General features: G+C 39.7%; 2 protein-coding genes across 2 annotated transcripts in view; both read left to right on the top strand.

Moving 5' to 3' along the window:
• Positions 1–22,681, top strand: part of LOC311267010 (class I histocompatibility antigen, F10 alpha chain-like) — a 501,763-nt gene that overhangs the window by 40,292 nt on the left and 438,790 nt on the right. The gene's annotated exons all lie outside the window — the stretch shown is intronic.
• LOC311266284 (cadherin-12-like) overlaps positions 928–22,681 on the top strand; it is a 96,561-nt gene continuing 74,807 nt past the window's right edge. Inside the window, exon 1 of the mRNA XM_084368574.1 lies at positions 928–1,040. The gene's annotated coding sequence lies outside the window, so the exon portion shown is untranslated. The remainder of the gene's footprint in view (positions 1,041–22,681) is intronic.

The following is a 22,681-nucleotide window of genomic DNA, read 5'->3' as shown; positions in this document are numbered from 1 at the left end:
AATGGCTTTCGAATCAGATGCTATGTTTTGTCCTTAGTGAATCAGAGAAAAGGACAAACATATCATAGTAAAGTCCACTCTATGTGGTGGGAAGCTGAAGGAACGACCTATAGCAAGAAATGGCAAAAGTAACCTGAAGAATCACTGGAAGACTGTTCAGCCCAACATTCAGCTATCTGCGAGAGAGGATGTTGCTAGCAAGCTAGTGACAGGCTGAGGGTGAGTGTGCGAGCAAGTTCTCTCTCTCTCTCTCTCTCTCTCTCTCTCTCTCTCTGAACCCAACCTATCTAGATGTGAGGTCTGCTCCGGGGTTCCTGTCTGTTTAAAGACAGTTTTTTTTCACCAGTAAGGAGTCTCGCAACTGAATGTTGTCAGAGATATGCAGCTTCTGTCTACAGAAGGCTAGAATCACAAGCTTTTAAAAAGTGTGATGCAAATTTGTCAAAACTAATCATAAGGTTTGCTAACGTTGCCATAGAGGTTACACTGAGGCAGTCGCAAAACAGTATTACCTTCTTCCATTTTATAATGCCTAGTTGCACTACTTCAAATGAACGTAACTAGCGATATGTAATTATGTTGATCTTTTCATGTAACATTAAAAAAAGCCAATAATAAATTTTTTTACATTTTGAACATCTATATTTTTTTTTGTCCAACCTGCTTTCTAACACAGTATTTAATAAGGTCCAGCCAATAAAACAAATGTATATTTTAGACAAAAACCTACAGAGTAAACGACAGGGAGAGAACTCTGGAGAGAACTGGATGGAATTGGATGAAAGTACAGCAAGGGACAGAGAAGGGGGGGGCATGGGATGTATGAGAGAGAGAGAGGGAGGGACTTAAAGGGGAAAAGAGAGTGAGCGCTTTGAGGATCCACAGAGAAGAGAAGGGAAGAGAGGGAACAGGGCTGACAGAGCCTGCTTTTAGTTCAACAGGGTGAACTAACGGACAGAGAAATCACCACAGACAGAGTAACGGGAAATATTTGGACTTAGACACTGGAGGCACCGGGGGACACTGAAAGGCTTGACGAGGTAACTGCTCTGCTTTCCTCTCCTAACACTGCTTGTTAATGAGAAATTGAACAAAAGGGCACTGACTCTACACAGGAATTTAAATGATGCTTTCTTTCACGTGTTGCCAAGTATCAAGAGTATCCCTGAAATATTTAATGTGAGAGGTGGGACATGAAGCCGGAGGGGGTTGTGGCTTCTAGGTTCTCTTAAATCAATTAAAGAAGTGACAGCTACAGTAGAGGAGCTGCAACCAGGACATGTTGTGCATTCCTGAACGGGAAAGCCTATTCACTTTCTGTGGAAGAACATGCCTGGGAATTAAGCCCTTTCATCAGTTTATGGTGATGTGATGTGATGTGATGTGATGTGATGTGATACTTGATTGGAGTTTTTTATAATTTTTTTTCTCAGGAAGTCAAGTATTCTTTAAGCTAGCTGTAGGGCATGTTAGTAAGTCAAGTGGACAGAAGAAGTTAGTATTTAGTGGAGCAGGCTGGTTGGTGGCCACAAAAAGGTGAAGCTCAGCCAGTTCTACATTACTTATGTTAAATGTTTGTGCTTCTTTGTGCAATATAATTCCTTTAATGAAACATTAGAAGGTGACTGTTGTTCTTTTACAACTTGAATGCGACTTTAGTTGAGCTGCAGGGAAATGTGGCAGTCACAACATTCTGAATGGCGTCTTTAACTTATACAGTAAGTCATGAGAATATTAGCAATTGTTGTAAATAATCATTTACAGTCCCCAGTGATGTCATACAAACTATACAATTAATGTAATGTAATAACGCTCGTTTATGTTGTTACTTTATCCGTTTACATTGCAAGAACAGATGGGTGTAGCTTATCAGATTGCATTGCTATCATCATTACATTCATTCATTAAATCTTATTTTAATTACATTGATGGTTTCATCTTTTTAATAAGACTCACTTGCTGAATAAGGAATATTACTCTTCTTCACAGAAACACTGTGATTGTTGAGAGTCATTTTATCTTTTCCCAATATCACTGTCTGTGTCGTGTATGTGATATAGAACACACAGTACACAATTATGGATGTACTGCTGCAGCTCACTCGCGTATTTGTGTTGATAATTATCGCTAAATGTGATGCCGTGATTTTCCTTTTTTCCTTTTCTCGCTGAAAGAGCGAGAAAGCCAGAAGGGGAACAAGGAAGAGAAAGTGAAAGTGAAAGAAAGAGAGTGCACAGGAAAGAAACTGCCCCTCACCTGTTGTGTGTATTCTCTCCACGTCTGTGACATATTCTACACATACAGGCATTAAAACTGTAGTAAAATGCTGGCATGATGTCCATATGACTGTCTATAGGTCAGTTTTGCCGAGAACTGTGTGTGTGTTGCGGCAGATACAGGCAAGACTTTCTAGATGATGCAATGCTTTACACATGCGTTAGAAGCATGTCTCAGATATCCAGTGTGAACAGTCTAACCTGATAACATGGACGCTGAAATGAAAAGCGAGAGGTAACGCCTTGCAGCAGCGCTGAACACACATCCAGTGTGTCCAGCCTGTAAGTAGGGCTGTCAATATAACACGTTAATTTTGATTAATGTATTGTATAAAAAATATCGTACACAATATCACACTGATGCCCCTTGACCAGCAGCTTTGTAACCATGATGGAGGCAGATGACTTTTAACACGCTCCCTCAAACCAAGACTTAGATGTGATTTATGGTTGAGTTGATGTCAAACCGACATCATATCCTGACGCGCACCTCCCCAGAAATGTAACTGCATATCGCAACAACGTGGACCGCAGCGACTGATTGGGTTCACTTGGAAAAAGTTTCCCCAATAAATACACTCCACTAATCTGCTGTTGCAGTCGCTCCTAACCAGCTGGCTGCTGCTCTCCTTGGATTATAGTCCTCCTCCAGAGCCTCTGTTGGCTGCCAGCTGAAGGGCAGCCTGGTGGCAAACGCTGGCTTGCCGAAACCAAGTCGTTCAAGCTGGGTTTGTATGGAGCGGGCGACAGAGTCTGCTCTCTTTAGCCCAGAGACACAGCTGTGAGTCGAATGGGTTGGTGTGTTTAAAGGGGAAAGTCAGCTGGCTGTCCGCTCACCACCACCAGAAACACGGACAAACCAGCGCACATGTATAAATGCTCACAGTTCTGTTGGCCCCTGCAAAGGCTACGGCATCAGCTCTGTGTAGAGCCTACGTGCAACCATATACCAGCTTTTATTATATAACACGAGAAGCCAAACTTGGTGGATGACATGAAAGTCCTAGATTCTACTGTAGTGAATTGTCAAAAATTATATAACATATCAGGAAAGATCACAAAAATACTAAAACACACTTGAGTGGGTCTTAAAGAAACCCAAATGGAACTGTTGACAGGAGCAATGTTTTGTGCAACTTATGCAGCAAGGAATTTTTGTACCATTGGAGTACTTCAGGCGTGAAATATCACCTCTTTTTAAAGTTTAGAATGTCCATTTATTCATTGATTCACTCATCGACCAAAATACATTTGCACTGAAATATTTTTTTGAATACTTAAGGCAAATATTGGTGTGTGCAATTAATTTTGATTAATTCATCTCAAAGCTTGTAATTAATTAGATTATTTTTTTAATTGCTTGGCAGCCCTACTCCTCAGACCGGTGCATCACACTTTCTCCCCCTGGATCTTAGGCAGCAGACATGGCAGCAGGGAGTGTCTTCCTAATGTGGTACAGCTTACTCCTATAGTACTACTACTAAACTGTGGCATCACATATTTCGACATCATGGGCTTATTTTAGTGTGCCTCCCTTTTTACCTCAGACTGCTCTAGCATTAGCAGACAGTGTGTCGGTATGCAAATTGACCTATATACTGACATGTGTATCTGGTATATAGCTAATATCTCTTCAGCTGCTAAATGCTCCACTTTCACCCCAATTACATGTGGTATTAAAATCTGATCTGTATCCAGACGTATTATCTGGATAATAAACAATCTGATCTTTGCGTTTACATCTGCATATTTTTAATTTGTTATTATTATCCTCATTCCCTTCTTTGAATAGAGGTATTGTGTCTTTTTGTTCTGGTGTGTTTCAGTACTTGAGTCTATTCTGTGACACCGTTATACAGTTATTTATTACTGTTTAACATTCACATTCATTTCTCACCCATATAGCTTTCATTTTTCACTCAGTACTGCTGAATAATGCATCTCTTGGCACTGTCATTGCACAGAAAAGATGTATATCTAGTATTTTATTTAGAGGTGTGTCTCTTTACAGCCTTCTCACTTGTTCACTCACTAAAATTAAACAACAACTGAACATATTTATGGTAGCTAAAAACTAATACCAATATTATGTGAGTATATGAGTATAGATGCTTATATCTACCACAGACCTGTAAACATCGTGATCCAGGCGACCTCCAGATGTGATGTGGTGTGTGTGTGTGTGTGCGTGTGTGTGTAAAGTTTACCAGCTAGTTGATAACTTTGTCTGATGTTTGGCACATGGTAGGGCAGTGTAAACTGGGCTTTTTTTTATGTGAATGTGATTTGGCACATTTGTGAGCAAATCAGTGGTTTGGAGAAACATTTACTGCCAACATTTTATACTGGTGACTACACTGTCTGATAGGTGTTCATGATTAAAAACTAAGTAAACAATTCTAAAAATTAATTTCATTCCAAAAGTGTCTTCTTGTCTCAACTGTATTGAGTTTCAATCAGTGATGAGAGGGAGCTGTTTGTGTTACACTTCGTGGTTAAACAAAGGTGAGGACCCAAATGCAGACACACAGGCGCCAGAAATAGGGGAACAAAAGGCAAGCTTTTTAAATAAAGCTGAAATACAAAAAAACAGACCAAGGGAAACCAAAAGTGAGTCACAAAGGACAACCAAAAGCTTCAAACAAAGTGCAACAATGGCAAAGCACAAATCAATGAAAAACAAGAGGAACAAAATGCAGAAACATACCAGGGCGAGACATGAGGAGACATGGCTGGGAAAGACAGGGCAGTGACACAGGTGACCACGGAACGAACACTGAGGAACACAAAGTAGTGACACAGGCGAACACGAACGAGCACAGAGTACACGGAACAAGACAGAACGAACTGACAAAGACATGAGGAAGAACAAAGACCATATACACAGACACACTAATGAGAGGATGAGGAACAGGTGGAGTGAGGCGGGAAAAGGACAGGTGAGCAAAGGAATGGAAAATCACTGGAAGGAGGGAAAAACACACAGAGGAGGAACTGAAAAGCAAGACAAGACACATGAGGGCACAATTTCAAAATAAAACAGGAAGTAAGAACAACAAAACCCAGGATCATGACAGTTTGTGTCACCCAAAGATGGAGGCTTATGTTTGAGTGAGAGGATCGAAACCTGCAACACAGGAGTTAATACTCCTCACTTGTGAACATAGGCTCAACCACACAATAAGTAACCTGAAAGAAGTGGGTAATGAAGCAAGAAAAACTCAGAGGAGGAACAAAGTGGAAACACTGATGCCAGCAGGATTAATACAGGAACAGTCACTTGCTTTATTAGAGGTGATAGAAAAAGTCAATCAAAAGATAAGCATGTATTAAAAATTCTAACAATTGTCACAATAACTTTCGCTGGGCATCATTAATGTCTATATAATATAATGTTTGCCTTCTTTTGACAGTTTCCAGTCTAAAACAGAGATGACATCAAGCTGTGCGAAAATTAATGAATTTTATTTTTTTTTTCTTTAGACAATCTAAGACAATCTGACTGCATAATCATTTGCTAAGTTGATTGCAAGGGTAGGGAGAGAGATCGACTGCCCGATGAGCGGCACACTGCACTGTCAATTTCATGTTCGTCTCAATATAAACCATCTATAGATGCTTTCAAGGCAACATTGGACAATAAAGTTGAGTAGGAATCCTCAGCTCTACCTCCCTGCTTGCCTACATTGTATTCTATTCATTATTGTCTCTAGAGAAACTGATCACAATTGAACATCTAAAATTTAAGTTAAAAAAATATTAGAAATAACTATGTTGCTGAGTGTGCAACACCCCTCAAAGTAATAATAATAATCATAAACTTTATTTATATTGTTCTTTTCAAAACACAGTTACAAAGTAGTTTACAAAACCAGATAAAACACAAAGCAAATGAAACAAGCTCAAAGCAATAAAAACAATACACATATGGGAGTAAAACATGCAATAATAAAGCTGATAAAATTACTTAAAGGTAATAAGATCAGTTAAATAACTTGGAGGAAGGCCTCTCAAGGCTTTGCAAGTAATCAAGAAAATCTTTAAATCAATTGCAAAAGTAACATGTAATCAATGTAGGGAAGCATGATCATAAGCATGATAACATGATCAGAATACAAAATTAATCAAAGCTGTTGGAATTAATATAATTTGCAAATTTCAAACAAATGAGGTTTTCTATCTTCTAGCTTTGTAAAAAGTCTCTATAGCAAACTTCTCTTCTATACTCTGCTATTTCCACACATGGCCTCTGATGTTTCTTCCACCAATTTCTTTTGCCATCTGCTGCATCGCATATTATTTACTTCACACAATAATGTATACTGTGCTGTGGTATGAGGTTAAATGACCACAGTCACAGATCCCGTAAAGTGTACCTTTTTTGCCCATGTCCATATTTTCTTATTTTCTTTGGTATTCATGTCATAAACAGATAACCAACTAGCCTACGTGTCTTTGGAATGTGGGAGGGGGCTGAAACAGGAAGAGCAAACCAACACAGAAACGGGGTGAACTCAGAACCTTTTTGCTATGCGGCAACAGTGCTGACATATTGATTGTTAGGCAAACTAGAGTGAACCTTACTTCCAAACAGGTTCCTCTCTCTCTCCCTCGTTTCCTGCTTCCTCGCCTTGGTAAATTGGGGGCGTTCACTCTTTCTTCCACAAAGTAAGGGTAAATTGCACTGAGTTGCATGACTTTATTGGTGGGTTATAACAGTGGGCAGCTATTAAAAGTGTGTCACACAAATTGCCTCAAGCACCTACAGAGAATAGCAGGCATATGAGAACTGGATCACCTGTTGCCCCCAGGTAATGCAGTTTAATTAGGGCCATTATGAATCTTCCAGAAAACCTGATAAGTACAGATGTTTCTCCTTTCAAGAGACCTGTTTGCTGCTGCGTTACCGCAGTGAAACCGCGGCCGTAAAAGAGGGAGCTGCACTTGGTAACTGTAGATGCTAAGTGGCAGCAAAGTGCTTGAATCCTGAAGATGATATTAAAAACCTGATGACGCTTTCCATGTCGATTCCAAAGGGGTCACGTATCCAGTCGTCATCCCTCTGTTTCACGGGAAAGTAGTCAAACCGCTCCAGAAGTTTATTCAGATGTGTCGTTATCATTTTTTCCTGCCTTATCCAGTTCCTGTCCCTCATGACAGGCATTGGGGAACATGTCACTTTTGTGATGTCCTCAGGTCTTGAAGTCATCATGGAAAGTACTCAACAAGTTTATCTTTGAGAGAGGGGTGTGTGGTTTCCAAATGCCGCTTCAGTTTTGACCACTTCATGCTTTCTTGTGCCAACACCTCGCTGCACAAAACACACTGAGGTTTTTGTCCTCTTTTGTCCTCAATGTAGGAGAATCCATATTTCATATATTTGGTGTCGTATTTGCGTTTCACCATGCTCAATTAGCATTTAAGAACAAACTTTCTGGGTCTTCTAAAATGCTGTGAAATGGCGGGTGTCAATTAGCATTACAGGGCATTATCGCCACCTTCTGATAAGGAGTGTGAATAGACTGCACTCCACTGCATAAAAAATCCCATTCAAAATAACATTTTAGCTTTTTTTCTTAACATTTTTTTTTCCTGGGCAACGGTCTGTGACCGACCCGTTTTTTGTGGGTCGCGGGCCTTTGCCTGGGGAAAAAAACAATGTTGCGAACCACTGGCGTAGTGGATAGTATAATGTTTTATTCTGTTAAGAAATTAGAATTAACAGCTTTGAGTACGGTGTTTAATTCCAAATTTAACAATGCAATTTATCGTTATACAATGCATGGTTGTACAATAAATTGATGGATGAAGTCCGCTTATGCTACTCACAAAAAAAAAAAATCTATAAATAAATGATGAAATAACATCAGAAAAATAACACATTTTTTGTGGTGGAGTGTGGAAAGGGGGAAAGGAAAAGAAGCTGCTGTGTAGTCTGGTGGTACGTCAGTGGATGCTTCTGTATCACAGACTGTGGCTTTCTACCCTGCAGTGCTTTTTTTTCTCTTCCCACATTAGGGCTTCATCCCAGCTCTCCCAAGCACCCTGCCAGTACTTTTCTGCCAGAAACAAAAGCTATATGATACCATGTACCATGTGAGTATTCTGGGATAATCAGCTTGTATGGGGCTGACACCATTCTCATCAGCTGCATCTGTTGTTGACTTCTGCTTAGCATTCAACACAATCTCACCCATGAAGCTAATTGGAAATAACTGGACTTGAGTACAACATTTTGCAACTGGATATTGGACTACTTCACAAGCAGACCCAGAGAGTATGGATTGGTAGTCACACCTCCACTTCGTCTTGAACACTGGAGCCCCCCAGGGCTGTGTGCTCTGCCCCTTCCTATTCACACTGCACCCATGACTGCACCCCCAGACATTAAGAGAACTCTATCGTGCAGTATACATCGCCATCATTGGCTGCATTATAAACAATGATGACAGATCATATCAGGAGGAAATCAACAATCTTGCAAACTGGTGCACAGAGAACAATCTACTGCTCAACATCAACAAAACGAAAGAGTTGATCGATGATTTTTTGGGGGAAAAAAGAAGGCATGTAAAGTAATTGGGTTAGAGGGGGCGGCCCGATATGGATACTGCAACGGTGTTTATGTCAACTTGCTGTCCAAGAGAAGAGAGGTATCAGTATAGATACAGTGAAAAATGAGTATTGAAACAGTTTTGAAAAGTCAGTATTGATATTTATCGATATTATCGATATTTCAATTTTTTTTTACAACACTAGTTTGGAGGAAACCTTTTTGAAAAGGGAGGATAATTTTTCCACCACGATCAATTTCAAATATAAACATCTGACCAACAGACCAACAGCTCTTTATCCTCTGAGGAGGGTGAGCTAACTATCTCTCTCCCTACTGCTAACTAACTCTTTAACAGTAAACACAGATTTAGTGGTTTAAATTAACATTAAATTGCTTTGATTACTAAGGAGTTTACACATTATAGTGTACAATACTGTATGTAGTTTTACTATTTCTATTGTGTTAGCTAACATTAGCAGTGATACTCTCGGCTGGATAGTAACTAATGCTAGCTTTAGCTATGTACACTGTCCAAAGGGAGAGTTATACTTTTTTCCACGAAGTAAGCGATGTGTATAGTTCACTCTCACTCCCTAACATCATCATATAGCTGGGACATAGAAAAATTTAAGCTGTCCTGTTATTAACAGCAACCAGCTTTCAGCTAACAGTAGATACAAGCTAGCATTAATCCTCATATCCTGATAATAAGGGTATGTTTCAAACGCCGTAATCTCAACTCAGTTACTCCAGTGCTTGGGCCTTAGTTTTTCACTTGCAGTTAAGCTGATGGTCAGCATGAAGCCAGATATGGTAAATATAGCTGTTTTTTTTGTTTTTTTGCTGTAAACTTCATTAATGATATACTGAGCAGTTTTTGCAATTGACAGTTTTTAGCTGATAGCTGTATTTTGTCATTGTGTGAACTTCAGCTAATGTGTGTGTATGTGTGTGTGTTGTTAGTGTCAACACTGATGGCAGCATCATAACAGCAATGGGCCAAGAAGTGAAGAACATTGTGTACGAATGTTAACGGTACACAACGGGACTAGACCTTTTCTCCGTGCCAGAGCTAATATTAATACCTATCAATAATAAGCAATTACATTGACAATTTCTTGCTTCAATCTCTTTAATTGTTTTAATGATATATGTAAATCTGTCTGCAAGAGACTCTAGCTACGTTACTCCTTCCACATTTATTTAAAGAGGACCCCAACACCCTCCATGTGTTCAGTAAGAGGGCATGCCTGTTACAATGACACATAGGTTATTGTCATTGTCATGTTTTTTTTGTTTTTTTGGTCTATTGTCAAATCCAGAGCTCCCAACACTTTTCTTGGTAATTACAGGAAACCCCATCTTGGAGGCTAGTTTTGGCATGCATCTGGACAAAACAGATGTCCTCAGGTTAATGACATCACCATGAGGTGGGGGGGCTTGTTGTCTGTTTATTTTGTTTTTAACATTCAACACCAAAAGAGCTTTAACATGAAACTTTTCACATTATACTATATAAAAATGATATAGTCAAAAATAAAAGTTCTTAGTATGTTGTTCTTGTGTTTTTTGTTTACCTGGTGCTGTGTCAAATAATGATAAATCAATTTAATTTTCAGTTTTAGCGGGTTCCTGTTGATAATCACACATTTCAGGTTCTTGGATCTTGGTTCTTAGATTTCATAACTTTATTTCTGCTTTGACATGCTGTGAAGTTCAATAGTCGAGCAATTAATTTGCCTCAGATTAACTTCAGCAGCCATCTAATATGGATTAAATAAAGCAGGATGCATTAAATTCAGACTGTGGGTCTGAATACATACTGTGCGTACAAGAAGTGTTTTGTCCAGTCAGGAACTTCCAAGCCTTCAGAGTGAAGGCCTGAACAATCCATTGTAAATCAAGACTGCAACATTATGAATGAGTAGACCATGGATAAGTAAATAAATAAATAAAACAATTCTATCTATATTTCCTGTCAGATTGCTCTTAGTATGGTGAAGGGAGTGCTGGTGCAGATGGAAATGAATGAGAGTAATACATTGACAGCATGGAGAGTTTCTGTGTGGCTCCAAGTGGGCCAGCTCGCTTTGTTCCACCTCAGTGGAAGATTGATGACTTCTGGGTTCTGGGATTTACACCGGTTTCCACTCCTCTCTCCCGCTGTCTCCCTCTCTCCCCCTATCCTTCCTTCTACATGTTCTGCTCTCACTCCTGTTCAGTGACTTTATTGTCATTATTAATTATTAATGAGAAAGTATGTTATTAGTGTAATGCATCAGATGTAATTCTTACATTTAAAGATAGAGTGAGCACATGTAAGTTTCATCAGCAGGCCTGATGCACATGGACTAACAATTATTCCACAATGACAGTGTTGTTTACTGGCATGTTGAAGGATAGGTTCACATTTTTCTGTCATGAACTGGTGCCTATGAAAACATTGGAAGAGGTACAATGTAAAAAAAAAAAAAGATAAATATGTGAAAAGTATAACTCCACCTGTTAGGTATCCATATCTCGTTTATTAATAAATGTTTGGTAACGCATTGCAACATACTTGTAACTATATGTAAAAAATATATATATATATCTATTTCCTGTCCAGAACATTGAAAAATGATTATAAACCAGCTTCACAGCTACTTAAAATTTTCTGTTTCACCAGGCCTACCACTGACTTCATTATTATCATTGTAAACACTTGCTGTATGTTTGTGTCAACATCAATTTTTGTTTCATCTCTTGCAGATTAGAAATAGACTGGTTTCCTAACATGGTCTGTGCTTTCAGAGAAATAATCAGTTGAATCATCAGCGTTGCGAAAATGATTACTTTTATGCTTCAAGTGCTGAAAATGTCTAATTTCTGTGGTTACTTGTGAAAAAAAAAGACATGCGTGATCAAATGCAGCATATTTTCAATACATAAAGATTCTGAAGTTCTGAAACAGTTTCAATACTAATCTTCTGCCATATTGACACCTGTACCAGCTTTCTTGCACTCTCTTCTCTCAAACAGCAAGTTAAAATGCACACACCGCTGCAGTGCCCATATTCGCACTGCAGCGGCAGAATGGGGGGACAGTTTGGTTCAGCCTCTGATCTGCCAGTGGAGGTGGTAACAGAGCTGCAATAGAGGCGAGACAACGCTTGTGTGAAAGGGTGAACCGGCAGCACAGGACAGGAGTGTTACGCCGGGCGGCTCTCGCAGTTGACTGGCAATGACTATGTGACGTGATTTCAAGCAAAAATCTTAAACTCACCATGTCTTTGTCACCTTCCACTAGTGTATGGTTGTAGTTACTGTTGTTGGCAACTTATATAGAAAAAAATCACCAAATTTAAAGAGGAAAAGTCATCGCGACAGTAGGCCCAACCTACCAAGTCATCAATGAACTTCCCCTCAGAAAACAGCATCTCTCTCTGCAAGTGAGAGCCAGACAGGGTCTACTACTTATTGATGCCGATTATGTGATGTAATTTAGAACAAAAAACATCTCTTTGTCACTTTCCACAATGATGGTGGGTCATGTCTCAACCACAACACATTATAACAGCATCCACATAATTATAAACAGTTGGCGGACACATTTTTAGATATAGAGGTGGAAACTGGGCGGACCCACACTACAAAACCCCCCCAGAGATCTCTACATGATGATGTGTACCGTCACGCCTCTAATGGTTCCACAAAAAACCATACGCATGCTGTATGAAAAACCACACTGGGGAAGCTTTATGACGGCGCTGCTTGGTTCGATGTGAAAAAACAAAGGCGGTGTGTAGAGGCGAGCCTCGATGTGGTAATATTGCGGAATCTGTCTGAAAAGGGCTATTGTCACATCGTCACTCGTCTCACTTGCTCTTTTTGACTTAGGTATTAGCTCATTAAAGATGACAAGTGCAGAACCTCTGCAAGTGGTTTTGCTTGACAAAGAATACAACAGGAGTGCTGTTAGGAAATGTTTCGCATTTTAGGCAAATGTGTAGGAAAGGGAAAGGATACAAGCATGTATCCCTGTGCAAATGAAAGGTGCTAACACAGCAAATTTAATTGTTGTTAGCGGTGCTGGGTCAGGTGTTCGTGAGCTGACCAATCAAAGCAAGACTGGGCTTTTGGGCAGGGTGGCCTGAAAAGAATCTCTTGCCAAATTCATGTTATCTGTACCGATTGTATCAAAACTCCAACAGGCTTCATAGCCATGTTTCTCACACAGGCTCAAAATAATGGATAATGAAAATGCAGCACAGCTACTGAAAGATGAGTTCTGACAGATGTAAAAAAGAAAATGAGAAGAAAAAAGTGTCTTTCGCAACCCACCATACATCTGCTAAATAGATATACTTAGATACAATATGCAGTCATTTTTATTCTATCTCAGAGGAGCTGGTTTTAGCTTAGCAGCTTAAGTAAAATTCTGGCTTGGTGTAAATAACATCTTACAAACATATTTGTACTATAACAAATCAATTTGGGATCTCAGTGCTGAGTTTGAATTTCTGGGTGAACTTTTCCTTTAAAGCAGGTATTTGTTCAACCATCATGTCCTCTAGTACCTGTTGTATGACATGCCAAACATGTGACAGCACTTCCTGTTTTATATGCGATATAATCTACTTTTGCTGCAAGTTGCTGGTCTTGTTTAAATGTGTTGTTGTAGGAACACAGTACGGAATGTGTGCTGAATTGTGCACACAAACTAAATATAGCATGGAATAAAATATGCAGCAAACAGAGTGCATCTGCAAATTCTGGGAAGAACAGTATGTCTTTTATACGCTCTCTCACACACACACACGCACGCACACACAACATTCTCCTTTATCTTGTGTCTTAGTTAAAAGTTATAAATTGCTGTTGTGGCCTGGTAGGTGGCTGCTGAGCCTGAATCACTGTGACGCTGTCTGGGTCTTTAAAGATCACTGCAGTGGAACTGGACTACTACTACTACTACAACACTACTCACACACACACGAACATACACGCATTGTTTTCTGCTAGTACACACAGGATTTTATGTGTGAATTACTGTATATTGTGAATGAATAAATCTATTAGATCATAATTTTAAAAAAGTAATGGTCTTTATCTGGAGGAATCATACTTAGATTTTTATATATAGATACATTTATACATTTATAAATTGTTCCCTTTTTAAGTGTTAATAGTTTTGTGAGATAATTAAATGGTACTTACAATGTCTAAATGACTTAAGATGCTGAAGTTGAATGTCTGTCATATGTAACTTTTTTGGGTTCCTCAGTGTGTATAAAGTAGTTGACTATAATATTGACTTTAAACACTCCTCTTTAGGTGTTCTGCCTGGCTGGGCCTTAGGATGTAAAACCAGGCTTTTACACACAACACCACAGTTTTTATAAAGACATTTTGCATTGTCATAACAACAGAGGGGTGCATATTGAAGGGGCAAACTGCCATTTGCCAAACAAAGCCTTTGTAACAACATACTTCACTGAGGTCTCCTCATACACACTATTGAGATCACTTTCATACATTCAGATAATCTTTACACTTTATGTTCATTCATACTTACCCACACATTACACATATGAAGTGTGTGTAAAGTTCATTGATGTGTGTAAGTCTAATGAGTGTGTCTGTGGGAAGCTTTTAATTAATTATGGGACACTTTGAGCATTGAGCTTGCCGCAGCTACACTGTTAATTGTTCTGAACAAATTGCTTGTATATCTTTATCAGAAAGTTCAAAAGAAGAACATTACAATCTACTGTATGCTTTAGCACACAAGCTGGATTTCATCAACATTTTCCGACATCAGTTTAAACACTTGTAGTATTTTTCTGGGAGAAAGAAAATGGTGAAACAGGGAGACCAGAAATGAGGGTGGCTTGAGATGAAACACAGTCTGCCAGTGGGTGGCTTATCACAGCAGTCCTCATGAAGTGAGTCAATCATGAAAAAGAACTCCTGATTAGTAGGCTCTGCTGTGAGTGTCTCACAAGAAAGGAGGAACACTTGAGATTCACTTTCAGTTTTGCCCAAAACATTGATTGTAAATTCTCATTGGTAAAAGTCCCCTGTGCGGAGCCAAACTAACAGTAAATGTATCCTCCTAATAAGTATTGTATCACTATCTCACTGGGAACATGATAATGTTCCACCATTACCATTAATGCACACACTTTTGTTTAATTTGATTTAATTTGTTGGGACCTACAGATGAAGTCGTTCAAATTCCCTATTACATACAATGTCAGGAAGTTGGTTTGGTTCTTTTTTAGGAATGTGCTGACATAAACAAAAATACAAAATATCCCCAGTCTTATCTTTAAAGTGGACTCATCTCTTCAGAAACCTACTGTTTAGGATAGAGTCAGACACCTTGATTCCCCAGGGCACCGCTCTGTTACCTGCATGTGCAGTGATGTTTTGCTCTGTCCTCTACATGCCTTCATATCTCACTGGGACCATTTCAGAAGCAGAGCATTGTGCTCTGTGTAGCTTGATGCAGCTTCTGTCCACTTCTGTCAAAAATACACTTGGCGTGTATTCTTCCCGGTGCAGAGCGGAGAGCCACTTCTGGGACGTTGCTGAAACGAGCTGTGCCATGCCTGGTGGAACAGCAAGCTAGTCTAGAATGGCCAGGATCAACTGTGGCGGCCGTGATGCAGCCAGAACGCGACACAGACATACCTTGTGGAATCTGGGGTTAAGGAGCGAGAGCGTCATACGCTGTACAGATCGTAAAACCCCTGAGGCAGAGCCTGAAATATTGTACATTAGATTGATGCAGTTTTTGATAGGTGACTTACGGACAAAACAACTCGTCAGCATTTTTGCGTTTAAAAGACGTTTAAAAATAAGTTTATGATCACCAGTGAAGAAGATGTTCAAAACTGGTTGAGACCTTTTTTTTTTCAGCAACTATTTGAAGATGTTCACATTTAGACCATATTAGACCCAATTACAACATAATAATATGAATAACAATTCAGTGTGGTTATGATCTCGTTGCCACTGGTGCAGTAATTGAGCTCTCACAGTTTTTGTATAATAACCCATCCAGTAATTTCTGTATCACCTGTATCATACTTTAAACATTTGAAGGATTGTATTGGACTCTGCTCTCATTTTAATTGTGATACACAATCAAACAGCCAAGAGCAGCGCCTGAGGTCATTCTGTGATGTGTCACACCACAAAAGTGGGTGATAATACATGGATACTAGCAGTGTGTAAAGAGTGTGTGATTGAGGTGTTTAGGAGAAAGAATGAGTGAAGTCAGCTTAATGTGTTGCATGGTAACATAAGTCATTACTACATTAATTAACTAATTAACAGTAAACTCAAAAATGGAAATTCAGATCACACTGGAAAATTACAAGTAATATTAGAAAACAGAAAAAAAAAATGAACAAAAAAAGGACATCCTTCCTGCTGTGTCTGTAATGTTTTCATTATTATTTTCTGGTTCAAATACTCAGGAGAAGGGAAAGTTCCAAATATGGAATACCGCTCTGCTCTTCTGTGGGTGTCGCCCTTGATGTGTGATTGACAGGGTCATTAATAAGCTAGTTAGTGTTAAGTGGTGCATGGAATATTACATGAGACACCTGTCCATTTGGCTGACAGTTTTCACCATAAAAATTCCAAGCAGCTCATTCACATTTTTTTTCATTCTCAGCTACATTCATACTGTATCAGTGCACTTTAGTGAACAAACTATCCACTCAGGCTGCTCTGCAGTATCTACAGTACATCAGCCTCTCCAGACTGTTTAGGTGGTTCAAGTTTGTGGGATTTCATGAGGTAGTTTGCAATAATAACATGGGGCTTTATAATGCAACAACATATTTTAATGTGCTAGAATAATTTCTTTGAGTGAACAAGATGTATTGCCATGTGTACAAAGAGAATGAGAAAGTCTTTTGTGGTTTGACTCCATTGTGATGAAGAATATTTTTGGGGAGGTGATGAAGTTGTGTGTAGAATAGGAAACCCCCTGATGGAGTCTAGACACTGGTGGGGGTGATGGAGGAAGAAGGATCCTGGAGATCTGACGATAGGGGGAGTTGATTTTGGTGAGCAGAACCTAGCCACTGGATGAAGAGCTGGAGGAGGATGGGGTGGAAGAGGGTCGCACAAATGCCTGAAATGACAGCCGACAGCAGAGAGGAGAGCTGTTTTAAGTTTGACAGCAGATACATGATTGGCTGATAGTGTTTGAGGCAGAATCTGGTTGGTTAAATGGAGAGAGTGTACATGAAGAAACGCTCATGTCAGGCGCAAACAGAATTGAAAGGTTGGGCAACCAAACAGAAATTAAGTCCGTGTGACAGAACAGAAATTAAGGTCCGGCGACCAGTCGGAAAATTTCATGAGGTGTGTGGTGTCACGAAGACCATGAATATATTGAGACAGGCATTGGAGAGTAGTGTGTTGAAATGACCGGCACGTGACGGGCCGTGATGATGAAGTTGTGAGTGATGGATGACCATGTGAGGCTTCTCATGAGGGGCATGATATCCCTTGATGCGGAGCACCTTCTAATGATGATGGTGACGGTGGCTGATTATCACAGGTGCGTTTGCATTTCCAATGCTGACCCCACACGTGGCAAGTGACGTCGATGGGATAAATGTGCATAGTGCTGAGGACAATTTGAGATGTGAGAATGAAGGTGGCCAGCGACTTCAACCACTGTCCTTGAAAGAACCTCCCAAACCCCAAGGATGGAATGGCATCTGTGGAAAACAGTTTTCAGCAGAACGACTTGTGCACCAGTTATTTTATTTATTTATTTATTTATTTTTCGACTGGAAGGGACGCTCTCATTTCAACGGAGTCCAGCGTGATGCCAAGAAACTCCAGGCAAGTGTTGGGAACTGTGGTTTTTTTGTTTGATAGGGGGACAACGAGAGCCTGAAAACAGCGTTTCGATTTAGCCAGGATGAGCCTGCACTGTCATGAGGGGGATCTATGAGGAGGTAATCATCCAACGGGTGAAGCAAAGAGGGATCCTAACGCTATTTAACGGAATCCAGCAGAGTGCCTCGAAACTTGGTTGTGTATGGACGGGCTGTTCCTGACTTGAAAAGTCTGCCGCGCCGCAAAATTGAATTTGAATCTCACTTAATGCCAAAGAGATTCCACTGGGATGGGTGGATGTGAACGATTCGAAAGCATCGGTAGAGTCTGCTTTGGAAAGCCGCTGTTGGCCTTATTAGTTTCATGGCATTATCAACGGTGACGAGTGAGAACAAGAAGGCTCACAGCAAATGAGGCTGTGGATGCTTGAGAAGCTGGAGCGAGGTGCGGACAGAAAAATAATCTTTCTTCCCTGAGTTTTTCCTTGTGGCAACACCTATTGGGGTTGTGGGAAATACCTGGAAGGAGAAGACTGAATTGGCCGATACAATACCCTCTTTCTCTATTAACTGAAAACTAAAATGTGATGTTTCACTGTGGACTGTAATTTTCTGCTGTGTATGTAGCACAGGGGGAAGATAGGACCCCGACCCAAAATCTTTGAGAAAGGCCAGTGAGGAGATGATCAACAAGCATGGTATCAGGTGAAAAGACACTTCTGCTGCGAGGCAGTTAACACTTATTGGTTTAGAGTTTGATTGTTTAGCTCTCCTCTGCCTCTTGCAGTGGCTGCAGATGTGGAGAAAATGCAGTTGTGGTATAAGCAAATGATTACGTTGAAATTATTGCATATGGCATGCTGTTGAAAGGTTGCATCTGCGCCTTATAGGGTTGCTTCCAGCTATAATCACCAACCGTTTGGTGTCCAAAAAAAAAAAGCGCAGCTTGCTGGGGAAGCTTTATTTACAGGTAGAATATATTCCTAACATTTTTCAGGTTATGGTTGCCAGTGAGGGCCAGATGGCATCTACTTCTTGCCTTCTTTCGGGGAAAGCAGAACAGATGACGTCATGGTAAAGCAAAAAAAAACGCCTGATAGAAAAACTTCTGTTTATCCGGGGATTTGCAGACATATATTTTGCCTGGTGCGGTAGCTTTATTGCACTGAAGGCTGGATGAGACTGACTAAACTGATGTCTACCTTGGATTCTTCATTTATTTTTATGTGTTACCAGCTCACCCTCCCCTTTAAGGCCGTGCCTTGTGGGTTACCTGGGATTGTGACATAGTGCATCGGTGTGTGTTGAAGGAAGCTGCTCTGTCATGGCAACAAGTGAAGACAGCATGTTACAACAGGTGAAGTTAGCCAGCAAAATAGTGTCTAGATGACGTCAGGACTCCAGCATGACCTTGTATTGTGTTACAGTGAAGACTGCATTAAAGCTGCTGAGTTGGATGGTATCTGAACCCAGGCTGCCAGAAGCTAGTACCAGCTTATAACGAGCTAAAATATATATTAGTATAAATAAACTCATGCTTCTTACTACGGTTTGGGGTCAGCAAACTATAGAATGTAACATATGTTATGGCGTGAGGAATGTATGCCTTTCCAGGTATGGCTAGGACGGCTAAGCCAGGGTATATATACTAGACATATATATAGACATTTCCAGGGACAGCTCTTGCCATTGACAGGCCACTAAAAACGAGACGTTTACGTAATTGATAACATCTCTGCGTCGCACCAGCCTTAGTTCACTGTAGTCTGGATGTGCCACCTGGTGGTTGGTGGTGCGCACTGAAGCTAATGCAAAATCAGCTGGATAAAATAAAAGTCCCTCCCTGCTTTTCTGCCATGTCGAGGCACCTTAAACGCCACGGCAATGGCGTCCACTGAAAGAAGAAATGTCTCTAACTGCATATCCTTTAACGTTACAGTCGCAACTGAAAGTGCCAACAGAAATAAACAAGTTTGCTGATTTCTAGTATCTCTGCTACGCAAATCAGCCACCAGTTGTCTAACAGGAAGTGACTGTTGTTCTTAGCATGACACCACATTGATTTTGTCTATAAAGATTTCATGGGAACACCCACAAAAAACTACAGTATCTTGAGTATCTTGCTGTAGTAAAAATATTTGCATGACAGTAATGTTGCGTAGCTATAGTACAACGTGCCCAAAAGTTCCAGGTCATAGATATCTGCTAGTAGGTGCAAGTCTGAAGTACCACTCCACTTACATTTCCCATTCAAAATGATTTAAATAATGTCAGATTATGTGCCTCAGCTAAAGGCTCTCTGAAGACCAATCCACACACAGACACATCCACACTCATACTTGAACACACACAAGCCTCTCCCAAATTTTCCTTGTTTTAGGGAGTAATGATCCATGACAGACTGGTCATGTGATGGTGTACTGGACAGTGGAGCACTGAAATGTCCCTCATGACCTAAAGATGACAGTGGATATTTAGAGAACATAGTATTATTCTTCATGACAGCTCTATTTGTATTAGTGAATTTGAATCTTCCTTTGTCAATCCAAGTTTATATTGCTTGTGCATCACCAGGCAATCACCAGACAATCAGTAATATATCCTCAATGTGATAGTTTCAGACAGATGAATGATAGAAACAGAGCAGCTTCACAACACCTACCTCCTCAAGTGTAGAATTTCTGCTACAGCTGAGAGGAGATTCACTATAAATCGAGTCAAGCACAACTACAGCCTGCAGCAAATTTAGACTGTACCGAGGCAGAGCTGACCTAAATGGTCAGGTCCTGCTATGCTCTTAAAGTTAATGAAACAAAAAAACAACACTTTGAATTTTATTTGACTGTGGACAACACGGAAAGAGACACAGAATGCTCAAAGTACATAGATTGGGTCGGTGGATGGGTCTTTATGTTGTCAATCATGCCCTAACCTTTACTACACCATGAACACCATGCTGCCATGAACTGATATCATTGAAAACAAGAATTCTGAATGATGTCATTGGACACAAAAACAAACAACAGAATAAAGGGATCATTATCTGTGGTTTTACAAAAGTGTCTGATATTGATGTTTTTGGAAATTACATTCCCTCCAAGACATACAATTTGGTATTTGCAAAAGGAAATACAAACATTGGCACAGCCTTGTCAGAAACATACAGTCAATGTCATTTTTGTGTAAGAATGTGTTCACTGAACTTGTTTATAAATATCCCTTTATTGATCCTCAGGGGGCATTATTTTAATTTTTATTTAAAAATGATTTCATAAAATTATATTGGCTGGACTAGAATAAATTATGATCTGATCAAAAAATTGGGTATTTCAAAGCAGATCCAAATACTTCTGATCTTAGCGATTTTGATCCAGATTTGGTAGTCCAATCCTACCTTCAATCCAGACAAAATTATGCTTTTGGGTATTTCAAAATGTATTCAATTATTCTGAGATGTTTATTAAATATGTCTTCAGGTGAATTGTGAAACCACTCAATGACAGTAAACAACAGTCAAACCTACAGTACTTAAGAGTATGTTGACAAATGAGAGCACTCATTCTGTCCTTATTTGATGAGTGATGGCATGTCAGTGTTGCCCTATTTTGAAGTAGATGTGAGGGACGGTCTGTACTGTGGAGAAGAAAAGCTAAATAAAAGAGTGGAGTTTTAACACTCTGGTAGAATGCAATATAATACAAGGCAATCTGTTCTGTTACAATTACACATGAGGCTTTCAATAAGTGCTCTACGTAAGCTACGCAAGCAACTTCTGCACGTGCAGCCATGCATCAGCTCTCAGACTAATCCATCAAGGCTGCCAACCTTGCCTACTAAAGCCTTTTTTCTAATTAGAGCCCTCTGATCTGATTTGATGCTTGGTCCTTGGCCTGATGTGTTGGTGTCAATGTTTCCAGTGATAACTGAGTAACTGAGCAAACACTTTACATCACCTCTCTGATGTCTTGCATGAATTACAATAATATGAAAAAAGCAGACGTGCATCAAGTTGACTTCAAGCCTTTCCATCCATTTCCAAGTCCATGAAAGCAGGTCCATGTTTGCTACTCATAACATTTGTGAGGGAAAAGTTCTGATTGACATATGTTTACTGCATATATGACAATGAAGCCAAAAATGCAGTTTTTCTGTACTAAAATAAAACGCAAGCAAAGTAAAAAAGAAAAAAAAAGCCTAGCAATGTGTGCAGATGACAGTTCACCACGTCAACTTGATTGTGTGAAAAAAAAAAATCCCTCTTAAAATTGATCAAATCAAGCAAAGTTTTAAACTGTGCCAACGTCTGAAACTGTGCTTGATTTGATTTGGATCTCTTTTAGCTTGTTGGCTAATCTTCAAAGACTCCTAATTAATATTTACAAATACAATGATTCCTAAATATTTCAGCACGTAATTGTTGACATAAACAATATATCCATACAAGCATACATATACATGTTTAACCTATACATTTTCACATATACTCTAATATATGACAGGGATTGCGCTCCTACACTAATATGTTACTCTCCGTGGGGGTCTAATTTAAAAAAGTGGAGTCTATGGCTACAACTATGAAATCATAAATGCTTAGTTGATCAGAGGATAATGCAACCTGCAGATGCATACCAATTCAGTTTATGACTATAACCAAGTTACAATTATGGTTTGGGCATTTAAAACCTCAGCTTAATAATTTCTCTCTTACTTTCACTCCTGTTTCTTTCTCCAAAAGAAATTAAAACAAGGCTAGTAAAAAAGATATATAAATAAAGAGCCAACAAAAGTATCTGGCACCTGCCTTACTCAAAATAACAACAGCAATAATCAGGCCACAGTGAATACATCAGGGCCCTGAGTTTTTCTCTCCTCCCTCTGGAACAAGACACGCTGTTTTCACTCCTCATTGACTCAGTCTGTATCTACGGAGCTCCTCTGGGGTCACATGGTAGAAAAAAATACTGGATGTGGAAATCCGTGCAAACAGATTTGTAAAC

The sequence above is a fragment of the Pagrus pagrus genome (assembly GCF_965226575.1).
Source record: "Pagrus pagrus genome assembly, chromosome: 12".
In the NCBI taxonomy this organism is placed as follows: Eukaryota; Metazoa; Chordata; class Actinopteri; order Spariformes; family Sparidae; genus Pagrus; species Pagrus pagrus.
This window is presented reverse-complemented; position numbering and strand designations above follow the sequence as displayed.